This window comes from Ambystoma mexicanum, chromosome 12, assembly GCF_040938575.1.
Source record: "Ambystoma mexicanum isolate Mex_15411 chromosome 12, UKY_AmexF1_1, whole genome shotgun sequence".
Taxonomy (NCBI): Eukaryota; Metazoa; Chordata; class Amphibia; order Caudata; family Ambystomatidae; genus Ambystoma; species Ambystoma mexicanum.
The window spans coordinates 176,850,806-176,867,725 of NC_090936.1; the positions used below are offsets into that span (position 1 = coordinate 176,850,806).

Genomic DNA, 16,920 nt, shown 5'->3' on the forward strand with positions numbered 1-16,920 from the left:
GACACCCCTTGCCCACTAGAGGTGGACCCCTTGCCCACTATTCTTTAGAGAGGTACAGCTCCACCCTACTGATGAGGTCCAACCAGACCGAAACATGTGTCCGTGGTTGCTGTTGGTACTCTTGTTCAGAGGAGAATTGCCTAGCATTTCGGTGCTGGACTGCCCAAGGGCAGGACAAAGACTGATATGTTTGGGATATTTCTCATCTGTGAAAGCTAGTGAGCTAAAGACTCTGTTAAGTCTCTTGTAACCAGGACTAATGTCTGGCAGAGGGACTCCCAGGACCCCCCTTGTTAATTTGCATTTTTTCTAAATAAATGTTTACAATAGTCATTTAAAATAGTAATTCTTCAATTCTTTTAGTACATCATCTCTTGGCAGTGCCTAGGTCCAGAGAGAGGTTGGGCTGTTATTCCCACGCTTGAGCTGAGTACGGAATGGTGCTGGTACTCTATATGGCAGGGAATGGGAACCAGAGTAACAACTTTTTTCAACTCCGAAATCTCTAAGAAAACATCAGTCATATAGTTCTATCATCTTCAGTTCAATCTGGATCTCACACATGTTACTCACCCCTTGAAGAGATCCAAATACAACTAAGGGTCCACTCCATACCTTCTTTCTTTAAAAAAAGAAAAGCTCCTACCGTGCTTTGAAATCAGGACTTCGTACTGCTGCTATTGCAACAAGATTTTGATTTCTAAGCTTCTCTAAGTGTATAAAATAAGCACTTAAAATAGCACATTTTCACAAGATTGTCATGAGGTTTGGCAACTGCCTGGAGCAGTTTAAAGGCTTCAAAACCTAGAGATGAGCAATGTGCTCAATGCTCCTTTGCAAGTGAGAGGGAGAGGAGTCTTCAGGATCTCTTAAACACAGGATTGTTTGGCCAGTCAGAGGAGCTCTGGTTTTCAACCTTACATGATGGCAGTCCGTTTCCATCGCTGTTTTGATGTAAGTTGTGAACAAACTGCAACAGTTGGTATAAAGAAATTCATGCTTGAGTGCCTGCGGCATGTTGCAATCACACCTGGACATTTTGTTTTGGGTTGAAGTTGGCTATTTCAGAAGTCCAGCCCCAAGGCAATGCCTTGGGGCTCCTTAGTAGTGGCTGGACTGTTGGAGCAGGGGGAGGTGTCACACCATCTTTCAGCGACCAATGTAAGGGAGAGCTTTTTCTTGAGTCATTGGAGGCCTAGTGCTGCCTCACTTTTCCATGGGTATTGTCTCTCTGTACTTCGGATGTGTGTGGGGGAGGTTGACACAGCTTTTCTCAGCGTTTGTGCACAGTTCAGGTTTGTCCCAGGCTTTTATAGAAATTATCCCCCAAATTAGAATCCAACAAGAGCTGAGGGTGCTGAAATGTAAGCAGTTGCATGGTGTATGAGGATATTCATCCCTCACACAACCTATGCCCGATATGTGACCACTTTACATTATGTTACACAAGCTGTGGTCCGAATAGTGAACCCACACTCACCCTGTGCATAAGCAGGGAGTAGAATGTATGAAGGTGCTAGGCCACTCCTCTTCTGGGTAGCCTAGTATTTTACCATTGATCAGGTGGGGAGAGGCCAAGCACCACCATGCTGACTAAGGTTTCTCCAAGGAGCTGGAATTTGGAGGATACCTCCGTCGGTGCATACAAGTAAGTGGATTAAGTACATTTTTGATGTGTATGCACCCGATTGCCAGTGCTTGCGTGTAGGAGTGGGTACATGCCTACAAATGTCGATGCGTTTGGTTATATGCGTATCCTTGTATGTTGCAGCAGGTGTTGGGGCTGGCAGGGGGGTTGGATCATGTTCACAATGCAATTTTGGCAAATTTTGTAGGCTTTTGTAAATGAGCGAACATGAATTGTTACTGTGACAATGCTGCCTGACGACATTTCAGATAGTGCAAGAGCTAAGACATAGATATGGAAGGGAGGGGGAGAGTGGGAAGATAAATGGAAACAGAAAGGCGACTACCGTACTAGGCCTGACGACATTTCTGGTAGAGCCGGAGAAAACTAAAGGTGAGGGAGAGGGGTGCAGAAAGGGAGGGGAGGAACAAAACAAGCGACTATCATACTAGGCCTGACGACATTTCAAATAGTGCTGGAGGGGAGGTGGGGAGGAAAAAAACAGCAATGGGAGGGTGGAGGAAACAGACGAGGTTGCTATCATATTCGGTCCAGGGACAATTCTGATAGAGTAAGGGCATAGAAGAAAGTAAGGGGAGGAGATAGGAAAAGGGAGAAGGGAAATGAGGAGAATGGAAAGGAAGAGGAGAGAACAGAGAGTAAACAGTCAAAAAGAGTGGAGAAGCAAGAGTGGAGAGCGAATACAATTGCAGAAGTCAGTAGTAACACATAATGTTGCAAGCCAGGATACAAGATGAATATGGGAACAGCATGATTCAGAGCCACCATGAGTACAAGATGCAAAGGAAATACAGCATGAGAGTTGAGAAAGAGTGACGCACCGTGAATGAATGAAGTCCATAAAAGTTAAATCCAGGATTGGCCACAAGACGGTGATGGTGAAACCAGAATTTGTCAGGACAGACTCCTGCAGAACTAGGCTTGAGGGGGGAGATTGCATGCACAATCAGAGGGCCCATCCAATGCCAAACAGCCCTGGTCCCACACAAAAAATGGTTTGGGACTGTCTGGCTATAGAAAAGGCAACAAATATACATATGAGCAAATTCTGCAGCAAATGTAAGTAATAGCGGGTTGATCAAGTATGGCAATGATGCGTCTGTATTATTAGCAGAAAAGACAGACTTGAAATTGCAGGCTTTCTTAAATCCCTGGAGTTATCAAAGGGGAATTTTCCTTGAAAATGTGCTCAGATGAGGGGCCTTAAGGGAAATGGTGCAGGGTAATGCAGTCTAAGAGTATGAACTGGTTGTGTAACGATTCTTTCTTTTTTTTTAACAAATTTAAATTTGTTGCTGTAAAATTTTGAGACTAATTGTTCTGTTGTATTCATTTTTTAAAGAAATTGTATTGGATTTTTTAATTGTGTTTTTGTACGATATTGTAAAGGTTTCTTGAAACCAAAACCAAAAAAAACAAATCAAAAAAAAGGAAATGTTAGGAATAACATTTTAAACAAAGCTTTGGGGTAATGCTAGAGGAAGGGAAGGTGGAAAAAGTGAAGGAAGGGAGGGAGAAAACCACTCTGCGCCCTCTCCCTTCCCCCATTTTGGATTTAATTTTTCTCTTCTCTTTGATACTGTGCCATTATGCTTAAGGGAAAATATTGTTTTTTGTTGAGTACATTTGGCATCTGGGGTGGTGGGTAGTCAGGCAGGGTGGGCATTCTAAGTTTAAGAGTAAGGCTAAGGAGGCAAGGAGGAGAAATACAATTCTCAAAGTGCATTAAAAAAGTAGGACATTAATCAAGATCCAGAATAGTGTGACATATGAAATGAATACAAACAAAGACTTAGCAAAAATCCTGCAGCCCATCCAACCTAGCCCCCTACCCAATGAACTCTGTTCAACTGCTACCAAACACACGATCGCCAAGGCCAATATTGACAGCAGAGCCCTCTCCAAAGCGTTCAAGCATTTCATTAACCCTTGGCCCAAACCACAAGCACTGCAAGCCATCGAAAAAATCCACTGCCATCAACTCTTTCTTCATCAACAAGATCAGCATGATCCACCAACACTTAGACACCAACTCCACAACTGACAGCACACTACAAATCCCACCTCCCAAAACCGCCTAGAGAACTTTCAAGACACTCACTTTGAAATAATGTACTGCCACCCTAGCATTCCTCAAGCCAACATTGTACGCAATGACATCCTTGTACTCTAGACCCTTCCAAATAAAGCTCTCCTTTTACCTGACAACCATCAACCGCTTCCTAACACAAGGCACTGCCCCCCCCCACCCCCCTCGGCCCTCAAAACAGTACAAATACTCCCACTTTGTCAGGAACCGAGGTGGGTCTGGCCGGAATCATGAAAGACCAATGCTGTTCCCATCAGGTAAACAGAGACATTACGGAATATGCCCTTTACACCATACTCCATTGTTACGGCTTCGTTCTCCTCCTCACACAGCAAAACAAAGGTTAACATCTTGCCGCGCCGAGTATCTGAATGCTTACCCTTCTGCTTGGTCGCGTTGGCGGTTGTCATGGAGATTGGGGCAAGCACGCCGAACCCATACGTCAGACGCACGCTTGGGTCATGTGACTTGGGCTTGATAAAGTTTACCGTGTAAGTTGTTTGTTGCTGTTGATTTTGCTGAAGTACGCTACGTATCCTGGATATCGTAACCTGTTGCTGCCTTGTTTCCTTGTGATCCTCGCCCTTCTTCCCAAGTCCTTGTCTATGTTTTGGTTTCCTGATTCCCCGTTCACCCTCTGAGCGCTTCCCCCCTGTCCCTTAACTACCTGTACCTCTCTTGCTCTGCTGTAGACTTTTGCCTTTCTGACGACTCGGAATTCTACAGGAACTGCTTCTGCCTCAGGTTTTTTCATTGGTAAAGATTCCCAGTTGCCGACCCGGACTGCTTTTGCCTCACGTTTTGTCATTGGTAAAGATTCCCTGTTGCCGACCCGGACTCCATTTGGACTGCTTATGCCTCACGTTTTGTCATTGGTAAAGATCCATGTTGCCGACCCGGATTCCCTTTGGATTGCTTTTCTTTGGACCCACGCTGTTGCAAGTGTCCCGAAAAGACCGCCGTTGCCTTTCTCCTCTCCTCGCCCTAATACGAACTAGAGACTGCAGGAGCATTCATACAGGGTGAGGGGGGGGGCGTCCTCTGAACAGTCGGGTTTTCCCTGTTGGACTTCCTACCCCCAGGCATCCGCGTGCCGGCGGGAATAGTCCCAGTCACCCCTGCACCTGGCGGTCTTACAGGGAGCATTTGCATCATTTGGAAGATCACTTATCCCATGGTAAGAGTGTCTGTACTTACTCCTGCCTTCATGTCTTTTCATTCATTCTGATATTTCTGTAAGTACTAAGACCACTTGTTTTGTTTATTGTGACAGAATCATTGCAGTGTTTTCTTGGTGTTGATGCTATTGCAAAACAAGGGGCTTGCCTGGGAAATCGTCTCCCTCCAAGAAGAGAGTCTTTGGCATCGCGTCTGGGTCCATTCTTCCAAGTAATTGATCCCTGGTTCTGGTTTGTTTAATCCAGACACAGGGTTACATTGCAGGGTAGAATTCGTCGTCTACACCACAAGGGCAACTTGGATTGGCTACCCTGACACACTTCAAGAAACCAGGACTGGACCTTGACTATCTCTGCAACTACTGACCCACTACCCACCTTGCCTTTCTAAGTAAAACCCTTGCGAAAGCAGTAGCCATGCAACTTCTCCCACACATCGAAACCAACAATCTCATTAACTGCTACCAGTCTGACTTCATACCCAGATGCAGCACAGAAATGGCTAGCATCACAGTAATTGACTATGCTCTTAATATCCTTGATGATGGCCATCCTTGCCTCCTGCTTCTTCTTGACCTCAAAACAACATTCAATGCCACCAGTTCGCCCAAATGAATTCCTCCAGTTTACCAACTCTACCCATCAACTTTGGAGTCCAGCAAGGATCCATCCTCTCCCCTGTGATCTTTAGTCTTTACATCGAACAGCTTGGAACCCTCCTTAATACACACAAGATCCACATCCACCAATACTCAGATTTAACTCGGCTCTAGCTCAAGATAATCCTCCATGGAAGACCTTCAAAGGCTCAAGAATCTGCCTCACACTGATCCATTCCTGGATGACCAGTGCTTACCTGAAGCTCGACCCCTCCAAGATCGAATTCCAACTGCTAACCAACAACACTGAGCACCCGAACATCCAGACCTGGCTCTCTGCTTTGGACCTCTAGGGCTTCACACCCCAGCTGGCCACTTGTGCCAAGTCTCTTAGGTTCGACATCGACGGACACCGCTTCTTCAAAAAGCACATAGCAAGGAAGACACTAACGGCTTGATACCAACTTTCTCTTCTGCAGAAAATCAAGTCTTTTATCGCAGAAAACAAATTCAGATCTGCTGTCCAAGCCTTGGTCTCCAGCTTAGATGGTGACAATGCCCCTTTGGAAAGCCTTCTGTCGATTACCCCGGCACCCCTGAAATATGTCCTTCATGCTGCAGCACTACTCTTCAAAGGACCCCTCAAATTTGACCACATCACCGGACCCTCATCAAACTGCACTGGCTCCCTCTGCACGTGTCATCTTTAAATTCTGCTGCATCATCTGCAAGGCTGTCGCCATGAGGTCCCTAAGCTACCTCACTGAGTAACTCGACCTCTCCAGAGGCCTACAATCCACCAGAAGTAAGGACATGTTCAGACTTAAACTTTGCTGGTATAAGAAGGAAAAATAAAACCATAAGGAAGGCATTCTCTGTGTATGCCCCCAGACTCTGGACCCTCCTCCCCCTCAATTCTACATGTCATGAAGGAGCTTAAGACCCTCTCCTTCAAGGAGTGGCTCTCCCTAATACACAGGTCCATAATCCCTCCACTGACCACCTAGACATGAACCTGAGTAGTCTGCTTCCCCGGGTTTCTCCCTTGGTTGCTTGTCTAGGCCTTTTGCCAAATTGTTTACACTCCCCGGGGTTAGCTTCTATCTCTCTTGTCTCTGCCTCTCTCACCATGCCCTTCCCCCTATGATTTGGTAAGCACTCCTTTTCTTCCTGAAGCTTGGTCGGCGATCAATAAATACCCATACAATATTAAATAACCGACTGGAAAGCCATCTATCTTCTACAAATAGTCCTCTCCTAAAGAAACTGGTGTAGAGCGGGGCTTCCTTCAGCAAGCAATACAAAAAAGTAATCCAGAGAAGAGTTCACACAGTGCAAGAAGGAACACTGCTTTATTGCACAATCGGCTGGGAGAAGAAAGTCTGCGCTGAGGACCTGAACTGTGAAGTGTTCTCAACTCCGCCCATGGCGGACTACAATATTTATACAACTACACACACATTTGTATGATCCACATTAGTGACATTTTTGTGCTAGTTTTACTACATGATTGGATACTCATTAATATGATGCTAAACATTCTATACATTGTGCAGTGAGTGGATAAAACATTTCCTTAAACAAAACCCCTTTCACACCCTTCATTAGTCGTGATCCTATCCCCCACAACCCCTCAATTACATCATTAAGCTGACAAGCAGAATAACTGTTAGCTGTAGTTGGCTGGAGCAGTTCAACATACAAATGGATAAATAGCTGCAAGCTAATTGTACCCTGTGTTTGGAGATGGCGAGAGCATTCTACAGAGTCCAACCACTCGCCTGCCGGGCAGGCATCGTCAAGGCCATGGATACTGTTGTAACCCTGGAACACCCAGTCTTGAGCCCCCTGACTGACTCCCTGTCCCTCACCCCTGCACTGCCATCCTAGATCCCCCTTCACCACCCTCCCCACGTGTCCCTTCTCCCAATCCACAGCCAACTGTGCTCTAAGACATTGTAGATTAATTTCATTTTAACAGCATTTAATTCATTTTGGCATACCAATCTTTCAAAGTATCTCATGAGGGGGCTCCATCTGGATTGCGTCCTCCTGAGAAACCTCTCTTGTGTGAGGAACCTGAGGGCGTCCTCACTTCTTTTCCCTCAGTATCCTCTTCTCAGGTGGCGAGGGAAATGCCATCCCTTTTGGATCCCAGCCCTGTATATGCAAGGGAGGATCACCTGGGTGGAGGAGACTTGGGGAGTGGGGAGAGGATGGCCATAGGTGAGAGATGGTATCCCTCATTTCCCCTTCACAACAAACCCTCCATCCCTCAAGACTTTATAGTCTTTTGTCAGCACTTTCCCTGTGATTCCCCTGTAGTATTCCCCAAAATACACCAGTATGCTACTGGGACGAAGAAGACTCGTAGAACAAATCCTCACTTTGTGAAAGCACACACCCATCAACCCCAGCCAAGTACTGGGATGAGGAGGAGGACATCAACAGGAACAAAGCAGGAAAACCGCTTTAGTGGGGAGTGGTCTATTCCTTTTTGGAATGAGAATGTAGGTGGGAACTTTAAAAGCTAGGATCCCGAAGGAAATTGAGTCAGCTGTGGGAGAACGCCCATGAATTGCTGGGTGCAGGCAGACCTCTCCAGTGAGGCAGGAGGAGCGCTCCAAACCCCTGGAAAGTGCAGAGCGTATGCAGCATGAAGGGAAGGTACTGGATGCTGGAGGCTGGCGGCAAGCCGTAAGGGGTCCAGAGAGACCCAGGGAAATGGTTGTGGGAGTCCTGCATCACAGAGGAAGAACTGCTGGGTGTGCGTGAGCCACAGAAGACCGCTGGGAGAATATGCAAGGGACCACACATAAAGAAAGAAACCTGTGGCGGCAGAAGACCTTGCAAGAAGCCTTAAGTCCGACCGATGAATGCAACCAGAAGGGGGAACACCGGGCTTGCAGGCGGCCATAAAGCTATGGACATTGAGATAAATGAAAGCAAGTCAAAGCAAATATATGGCATTTTTAATACCGAACCAAATTAAAGCAAGTCAGGAACACTCTTGCATCTTGAGAGGAGTGAAAAAAAGATTGTGAATCTAACTGAAAGGACGTTTTTTAACTATATTGAATCGATAAACTGCATTAACTGAAAACAAGTGCTAGAAAAGCTAAGAGAGCAGCAAGAATTGTATGCATGATATGAGAAATCCAGCAGTGGCCAAAGCCGAGAAACTGCACAGAACTGTGTTATAAGGAAACAAGCATTCACAAGAACCAAGGGAACACTTGTTACACTTTGCATGGTGGCCAGCCAAGCCACAATAGAGTGTCAGGAGGGTGCGACACATGTGAATGAAGCAAGCCTCACTGCTAAGGAGAAGCACTGGACTGATGTTAATGGAAACTCAATCAAGGAGGGGTACTGGTTGTGTGATCTGTTATGGGTGGACTGTGTGTTTTCCGCCAACTGCACCTAAAGCATGTGCCCTGTGAATGGAAGAGTCATTGAAAACACTTATAAAGAGGCTTGTGTTGTGCAAAGACCTTTTGGTGATTTTGAAGTAAAGTGTTTTGAAAGCTGGAAGATTTGAACTCTTGGCGACGGGAACCCCAGTGCTTTATGAACTACTTTGAACTTTGGGACGGGGAGCTGACTACAAGCCAAGAGCTAGAAGAAGCTCTGAACTTTATTTTGGACACTATTCATTTTGATGCTGACATCCCTACACACTGTATGCAGTTAGTTGTGAGGGCAAGTATAGGTTTTGGACACACAGATGTTTTACTTTGGACTTCCTGACGCAGACTATCCTTAGTTTTATTTAGGTTGGGAAATCCCACCTTAGCATAGCGCAAGTTAGCATTACTCCACCCTGCCTTTTTTGAGTTAATAAAACTTTGTTGAAAGAACTCAAACCTGTTGTCTGTGTCTGACTCATGATGCCTTTAGAATTGCAACTTTTAATTGACACGGCTTTGCAGAGCATGCCATCTTGATTTCGCTGCTCTATCTTTTCGGTTCAGTTTGCAAAAATAGACCACACTAACCAAAGCCTGCAGCCGTTAAATATGTGCTTGCTGAAAATGCATCTTCTACCATGGGCCTACAAAAAGATGGCTACCCTAGTGCTCACATATCGCTCATAAAAAGACCTACAGCTCTACCTAGCAAAGCCCAATCTATATACTAACCAAGCCCCCATCTCTACCCTCCCACCTACCCCTGCACTGGTGCTACAACACTTGTCCTGTGACAACAATTCTCTCACACGTGTGGTGCACAACTGTGTGTGTCCCACCTATGTTGTGATGTCACCAATCGCATGCCCCCTGCGTCACAACGTTACTGTTGTAGTTGATATGTGTACCCTCCTTTTGGAAATTGGATGTACATCTCTTAATTTCCCCTTCGATCAACATATTGATCGACATGCTCTTTCTATTTCTTTCCTTCATCAGTTATCCATATCCTTGACACCCCATGCATGCTGCCCACACCTTTTACTCACCATAGAAGCCAGTGTGCAGTGTATTTGTCCAACTCTGAAGGGGGCATGGAGAGCATTCCTGGAGGACCAATCCTATCCCAACCATTTTCTCTTCATGTATTTGTGTATGTATGTTTTTGGTCTGGGAGAAAATCCTCATTGGCCATGTTTAACAAAGTATCATCATCATACTTCCTACTTCCCCCAACCCCCTTACATAATCAAAACCCCAGTTGGCATGCGCACACATTGACACGTGCCACCACGAGAATCGGACTGCTACTCAACAAGTTAGACAACCATGTGGGGACCCAAGCAAAAAGAGAATGCAACCAAAACTCGGCAACCACTTTGCTCTGTTCTTGTATCATAGTCTTGTTCTTGGAGAGTGGTTAACCCGTAATTCCACCCTGATAACACTCCGTCATCTTCTGGTCCCACTCGCAAGCTTCTTGGATGCTTGGTGCAAGAAGTGAGAAAAAAAACGGCGGCCACTTTGCTGAAACTCTGTTGCAAAAGCTGCAATTCCGTCAACCGACTGCTCATTCTTCTTGGCGTCAATTTCAGGGAGCTATTAGTTTGTGTGCAGGCCGCACTTTGACAGGCTGGATCTTGAAGAGGGGACAATGTCAGAGTGGGGGACGCAAGGGCAGGGGAGTAAAAGGGGCACAGTCTGCCCCTGTTCAGTGAAATCAGGCAAATACTTGGGCCACACAGGCCCTATGATACTTTTATTAGGAACATCATCCCTGCTTGCAGGATCGGGTGTGTGGTCACTCGATGTGCTTGCTCTGTTGCTGTCCAGGGTGACAGTCCCCTTCGATCTAAAACATAAAGAAAATGGGGTGTATTGATGTGTTTCTTTTTATCATCGCTCTAGGTCAGGGCCTGGACATTATTACTCCACATTGTTGTCCATGAGCACTGCTACCTCCTCAGCAAACCCCACTAGCCCGCCTGCTTTTCACCTATTAACCCCTTCCACCCCCTCGTTCTTATAAACACTGAACCTTCAACCCACCTATGTGGTCTCTTTGCGCACCATGGCAATGCATGCCCTTTCTTCTTTTTGCATGACAACCTGTGCTCTGTGTTAAATTGTTGCTACCCACTTCTGGCCCTCTATGTTGCTTACTTTAGTATCTTTTTTTTTTCTTTTATTTCCTCCCGGTCAGCCATCTTTTTTATTTACCATACTTATCCTTGTGGACAATCTCCCCCCCCTCCTCTATCCACTGCATGTGGACCCCATGTGCCTGAAACAACCCTCTAACTCTGCATAATGCCAGACATACCAAGCAAGTTCCCATTTGCACTGTGCTTGGGTGTGGGATGATAGAGCACACACATGTGGTGTTTTGTCCTCTCACCCCATCTCCTTCACATATTCATTCCACAAGTTGTCTTCAGTACTGTGCTGACCCCGAATGCCATCTCCAAACAACTCAAACAATCATTATCGCCAGTTACACTATTAATACTACTGGGGATAAACTGTCTCTTTCTATAAACAAAAAGAAAAGGAAGAAAAACAATTAAAAATAAATGTCTGCTTCTAGAACACTCCTGCTATTTCTTCCTGCTGCATCCATGGGCAAGTACTCGCTGGTCTCCTACAGAGGCAAATTGAGGACAAAAACGTAATGGTAAAATGGCCTATAGTTCCCATTAGTAGACCTTCCTTTCTTCTCCTGCAGGGAGGGCGCCGGCCTTGTCCCAGCATACTTTTGTAAGGTGACGGGGCATGTAAATCTGTGCTCTGTCCACGAACAGGTGACATTTCTGATCACTATTCTTTCGCTAGTAGCAGCAGTGGTGCAAAGTCCTCTTTCACTTGTGGGGCTGAGCTGTCGGTGTCTGCAGAAGGGATGGCAGGCCTGCTTTGATGATGTTGTATCTGTTGCGAAATGATCTTTGTGTTGTTCTCTAGCTCTTCTACAAATGATGTTCGATCATAATCTTTCCTCTTCCTGCTGTGTCCATTCTGGCGAAATATAATTCTAACAAGTTATTACTCCTACGTCCCGTCCCCTTTCCTGCATACTTGTGGACATCTCTCCATCCTGTGGGATGCGACCGGAGCACTTTGTAAAAAGCATCCAAATTGTTTTCAAAAATGTGTCCCTCCTCTCTTTCCTGCGCGGGGCCCAGCACGCGGCCGTAACCCCACCCACCTTGGCTCCGCATCGCCCATCAGTCCTTTTCTCTGCTCGATCGTGGCCGGACGCACTTGCATCTTCGGAAGATTTTCTTCCCTTTTTTCCTCTCCGGCTCTCACTAGCGTTTGTTTACTAGTCTGTCTGTCTTTCAAATTAGACTTTCCAGATTGTTCATCGTGTCACCGTCGCTTCGCGAGGGCAGATCCCTATCCTCTTTGTTTAGAGTGTTTGGGTCCGGAACACTGTTTTTACTGTGGCTCCCTTTCGGTCCGGGCACTTCAATGTCGGTTGGAGCGGTGGGAGGAGGTGTTCCGACAAACTGCTCCTTCGCATTTTTAGGCGTTCATCGACGAGAAGAAAAAACGCCTGGTAAATTCTTTACTTTTCAGAGCACCCCAGCCGGGGAATACCTTCCCGGGTTCCGCTCGGTCCGGGAGGGGCGTTGATCGCTCTGTTACCGGGGTTCACCCTGAGGTGCCCATTGGGCCTAATAATTCTACCGGAGTTTTCTCCGAGGGTCTCCGTAAGGGGCCTGTGAACACCGGAGTACGCTCCGAGGCCCCTACTGTGGGGGCTGTTTGTAGACCCAGTTCTGAGTCGTGGGGTACCGGAGTTCGCTCTGAGGCCTCTCTGTTAGCTTCCCCAAAAACAAAACTGGGGTGCGCCCTGAGGCCTTGGCTGGGCTTGTAGTTACCGAATGGATGTTCGAGACCCACGCAGATAAGGCTGTTACCGGGCCTGGGTCTGAGGTCCCTCGTACTGAGGCTAAAGCTACCAACAGTTCTGAGAGGCCGGACAAGGCTTTGTCGGTGAAAGCGGTTGCTCACCGTTCCCGCTCTTGTGGTGACACCAGATCTGTTGAGGGGGCAAAGAAGCAAAGTTCTTCTTTTACCGGCTGTGCCGAGGTCCTTCCTTCGAAGGCTCAGTTGGCGGTTGGTATGTCACAAAAACATTCCAGGCCTCATAGTACCGGCTCGGCCGAGGTTCCTTATGTTAAGGCTAAGATTAAGACCCCTGATCCATCGACGGGGACCCCTGCCTCACTTCCTCACGTGCCACAGTTCCCCTCAAATGAGGACAAAATGGTGCCTGGTCCCGCCACGACCACGGCGGCCATTTTAGGTGCTACCCCTACAACTACGCCATCGGCTTCTGGTGTAGGGCTCAGTCTCTTGGGTGAACCTAAGGTCCCTTGTGCGCATCCTTACCGGCCGGTTTATGATTGGAACGCCCGGATGCCTCTTCCGCACAATGTTTCGTTGCCCGCGGGAGCGGCTCCTTTGATTTATGTGGATACGGTGGAGGGGCCGGTGTGGCACCCTTGCACATTACGCCCCTGGATTTGTCCACCTCATGAGAGGCCTCCTCAGGTCCCGAAACAATCTCCCGAGGATGCCTTTTTCGGTAAATTTCAAGCGCTTTTGCGCACCGACCCCATGAGGGAATATTTCAAAGGGCTTTTCAAGGAGATATGTCCACCTGGGCCTCCGGCTCCACCCGTTCCTCTGGTGGTTCCGCCGGCGCCTCCCTTGCCGTGGTGCCCCCCCTGCTCTTCCGCCTTTGCCTCCATTGTCCCCAGTGGACAAGGCAGTGCCTGTCACGGCTCAGCAGGATCCTGACCTGTCAGATGACCCTCAAGGCGATCAGGACAACAAGGACCTTCCCCACTCTATCAGAGCCTTTCATGACCGGGTACTGGACATGAGTTTCTTAGATGTTCTGGTGCCCGAGGCACCCGCTCCGCAGGAGGGCGTGCTTTCTGGGGCGGTCACCCTGTCTCCCTTGGAGCGTACCGGCCTGTTACTGCAGAAGGACGTTCTGGCCGAGGTCCGAAGAGTCTGGGAAAAGCCACACTCGGACTTTTTGACAATAAAAAGATTGACGCGAGGTACAGGCTGCATTCTTCGGAAGAGGTGGCCCTGTCATCTTGTCCGCCTCCCTCCTCCACAGTGGTGGCTGCGGCCACTTTGCAGTCCAGGCCTGCAGCATCCTCTTCCACGATGGCTACTCAGGTTCTGGGAAAGGAGGACAAGCTCCTCGACTCCCTCGGGAGGAAAATCTTTGCCAACTCGGCCTTGCAGCTCACGCAGGCCAACGCCGAATTGATATTGGTGGGAGCTAACATGCGGATGTAGAAAGGTCTGTCGGAGTTTGAGGAGCACATCCTGGTCGAGAAGTTGGAAGACTTCAAAGGAGGCCTTTCCGATGCCCGGGTCTTGGCCCAGGATCTCCCGGAGGCTGCGGCTCATCACGTAGACACCTCGGCTCGGGCCTGATGCTTGGGGTTGATACCTCACGGCAGGCGTGGCTGCATGCCACTAAATTTTCTAAGGAAGTGCAAGGCAAGGTGTTGGACCTTCCATTCGATGGTAAGGAGCTTTTTCATTCTTCTACTGATGTAGAGCTCACCAAAACCAAGGATAGCACTCAGACGGCTAAATCATTGTCTGTTCTGGTGAAAGCTCCTTTCAAATCCCAGAGACCGTTGTTGCAAAGTCGACCTTCCTCTGGTTTTAGGGGCTTCCTCGACTACAAATCTCGCAGAGTGGATACTCCTGCGGGGAATAACCGGCGTAGACAACAGCGCACGTGGTTTTTCTCCCGCTCCTCCGCCTCCTCATCAGGTTCAGGTGGCACCGTCACCGATAAACCTGCCAAATGAGGTTTTTCCGTGCTCGCACGAGACCCCCGTGGGAGGACGCATTGCGTCTCATTGGGAAGCGTGGCAGACCATCACAGAAGACAGATGGGTCTTGTCAGTCGCTCGGGCGGGCTTCCGCTTACCTTTACCCCCTACCGCACCCCTCAACCCTCCTTTTCAGCTGTCGGGCTCACCCTCCCTCAAGGCCGAGGTTCATAAACTTCTGCTCCTCAGAGCTGTGGAACCCGTTCCCCTTGGGGAGCGAGGGGAGGGCTTCTACTCCCGGCTGTTTACGGTGCCCAAACCCAACCAGGCTGGCCTGCGCACCATCCTAGACCTTTCCCAGTTCAATCTTTCCTTACCCCAAGAGAAATTCAAGATGATCACGCCCGGCCAGATTCACTCTTCGTTGCAGGCGGGCGATTGGCTCAGCGTGGTGGACCTTCAGGATGCGTACATGCATATCCTGATTTGGGCTCCACACAGGAGGTACCTCCGTTTCTCTTTGGGAGAGGAGCATTTCCAGTTTCGGGTGCTTCCTTTTGGCCTCAGCTCGGCGCCGCGTGTCTTCACGAAGATGAGATCGGTGATTGCGGCCTATCTTCGTCTTCAGGGTATCCATGTGTATCCTTATTTGGACGATTGGTTTTTACGCAGCCCTTGTCCGCTGCGGCAGCGGGCAACCTCCAGTCTCTCCTTCAGCTCCTGTTCCATCTTGGGCTGTCGGTGAACTGGCGGAAATCCTCCATGACGGTCTCTCAGGACCTAATTTTTCTGGGTTTTCGTTGGAACACGATCGACTGCAGAGTATACCTGACCGGGGACAGAATGGCGGATCTGTTGGCCATGTGTCAGATGTTTGCGCAGTCGGAGAGAATGTCGGCCTGGTGGTTCCAGAGGCTTCTGGGCCTCAGGGCCTCGTGTGTACTGGCTCTTCCTCGTCTCAAAATGAGACGGGCCTAGATGGCTCTTCGGAATTCATGGCGTCAGGCAGTGGATCTGGATTCCATGCGGATAATGATTCCGGATTCCATGAGAGTGGACCTTGATTGGTGGTCATCTCTCAGCAATCTGTCTGGGGGTGCGGGGTTTCAGGACCCGGTCCCCATGGTGACGATCACGACGGACTCTTCCCTCCTCGGGTGGGGTGAGACGTTAGATCTTCAGGTCTCGGACCTCTGGTCGCCTCAGGACAAGCTCCTGCACATAAATCATTTGGAGCTTCTGGCGATCTTCCTAGCGCTCAGGGCGTTCAGACCACTCATTGTCAACAAGGTGGTCCGCATAAGAACGGACAATGTGGTATCAATGTATTACATAAACAAGCAAGGGGGAACAAAGTCCCAACTCCCCCCCCCCCCCCTTCGTGGACCTGTCCATCCAGATTTGGGAGTGGGCCATGCTTCATGGTGTCTGGCTGCTTGCAGTGCACATCCCGGGCCAGCTGAATGTCACAGCGGATGCCCTCAGCCAGCAGACAGTGGTCAGCTACGAGTGGGAGTTGAAGGCGGAGGTCCTCTCATGGATTTTCTCGCGTTGGGGCATACCGGAGGTGGACCTCTTAGCTACGGCGGTAAACGAGAAGCTTCCTCAGTATGCCTCCAGAGCGGGGGTGGGAGCCTCCTCTCTGGGGGATGCTCTCAAGATTCCATGGCACAACATGAGAGCTTGCACCTTCCCGCCTCTGCCTCTAGTTCATCAAGCAATTTGGAAGTTGAAGAACTGTGTGAACTGTTCCCTTCTACTGATAGCCCCGTGGTGGCCGGCCAGGTTTTGGTTCTCAGAACTTCAACACCTGTCGGTGTATCCGCCGATCAGGTTACCAGTAACTCCCGATCTTCTTCACCAAGGGGCACAACAGATGTGGCACCCTCCCCACAATCGCTCAGCTTGCCGGCATGGTGCCTGAGTTCAAGTCTTTAGAGCATCTGAGTTTGTCTGCGGATAACATGCGCATTATCCAGGCAGCCAGGAAACCCTCGACCAGATCTCAATACAGGAGTAAATGGCTCAGGTTCTGTCATTGGTGTTTGGAGAAGAAGTTGGATCCGAGGGTGGCCACGATTGACACGGTGCTGTCCTTCATGTCCTCCCTAGCAGAGTCAGGGGTTCATGTTCTGTCATGCAGAACTTATCTCTCAGCGGTTTCCGCTTACCTTTCTACAGAC

At 48.6% G+C, this 16,920-nt stretch overlaps 1 protein-coding gene across 2 annotated transcripts in view; it reads left to right on the plus strand.

Moving 5' to 3' along the window:
• The window catches only part of RIC8B (RIC8 guanine nucleotide exchange factor B), an 867,363-nt gene that overhangs the window by 338,704 nt on the left and 511,739 nt on the right, over positions 1-16,920 (plus strand). The gene's annotated exons all lie outside the window — the stretch shown is intronic.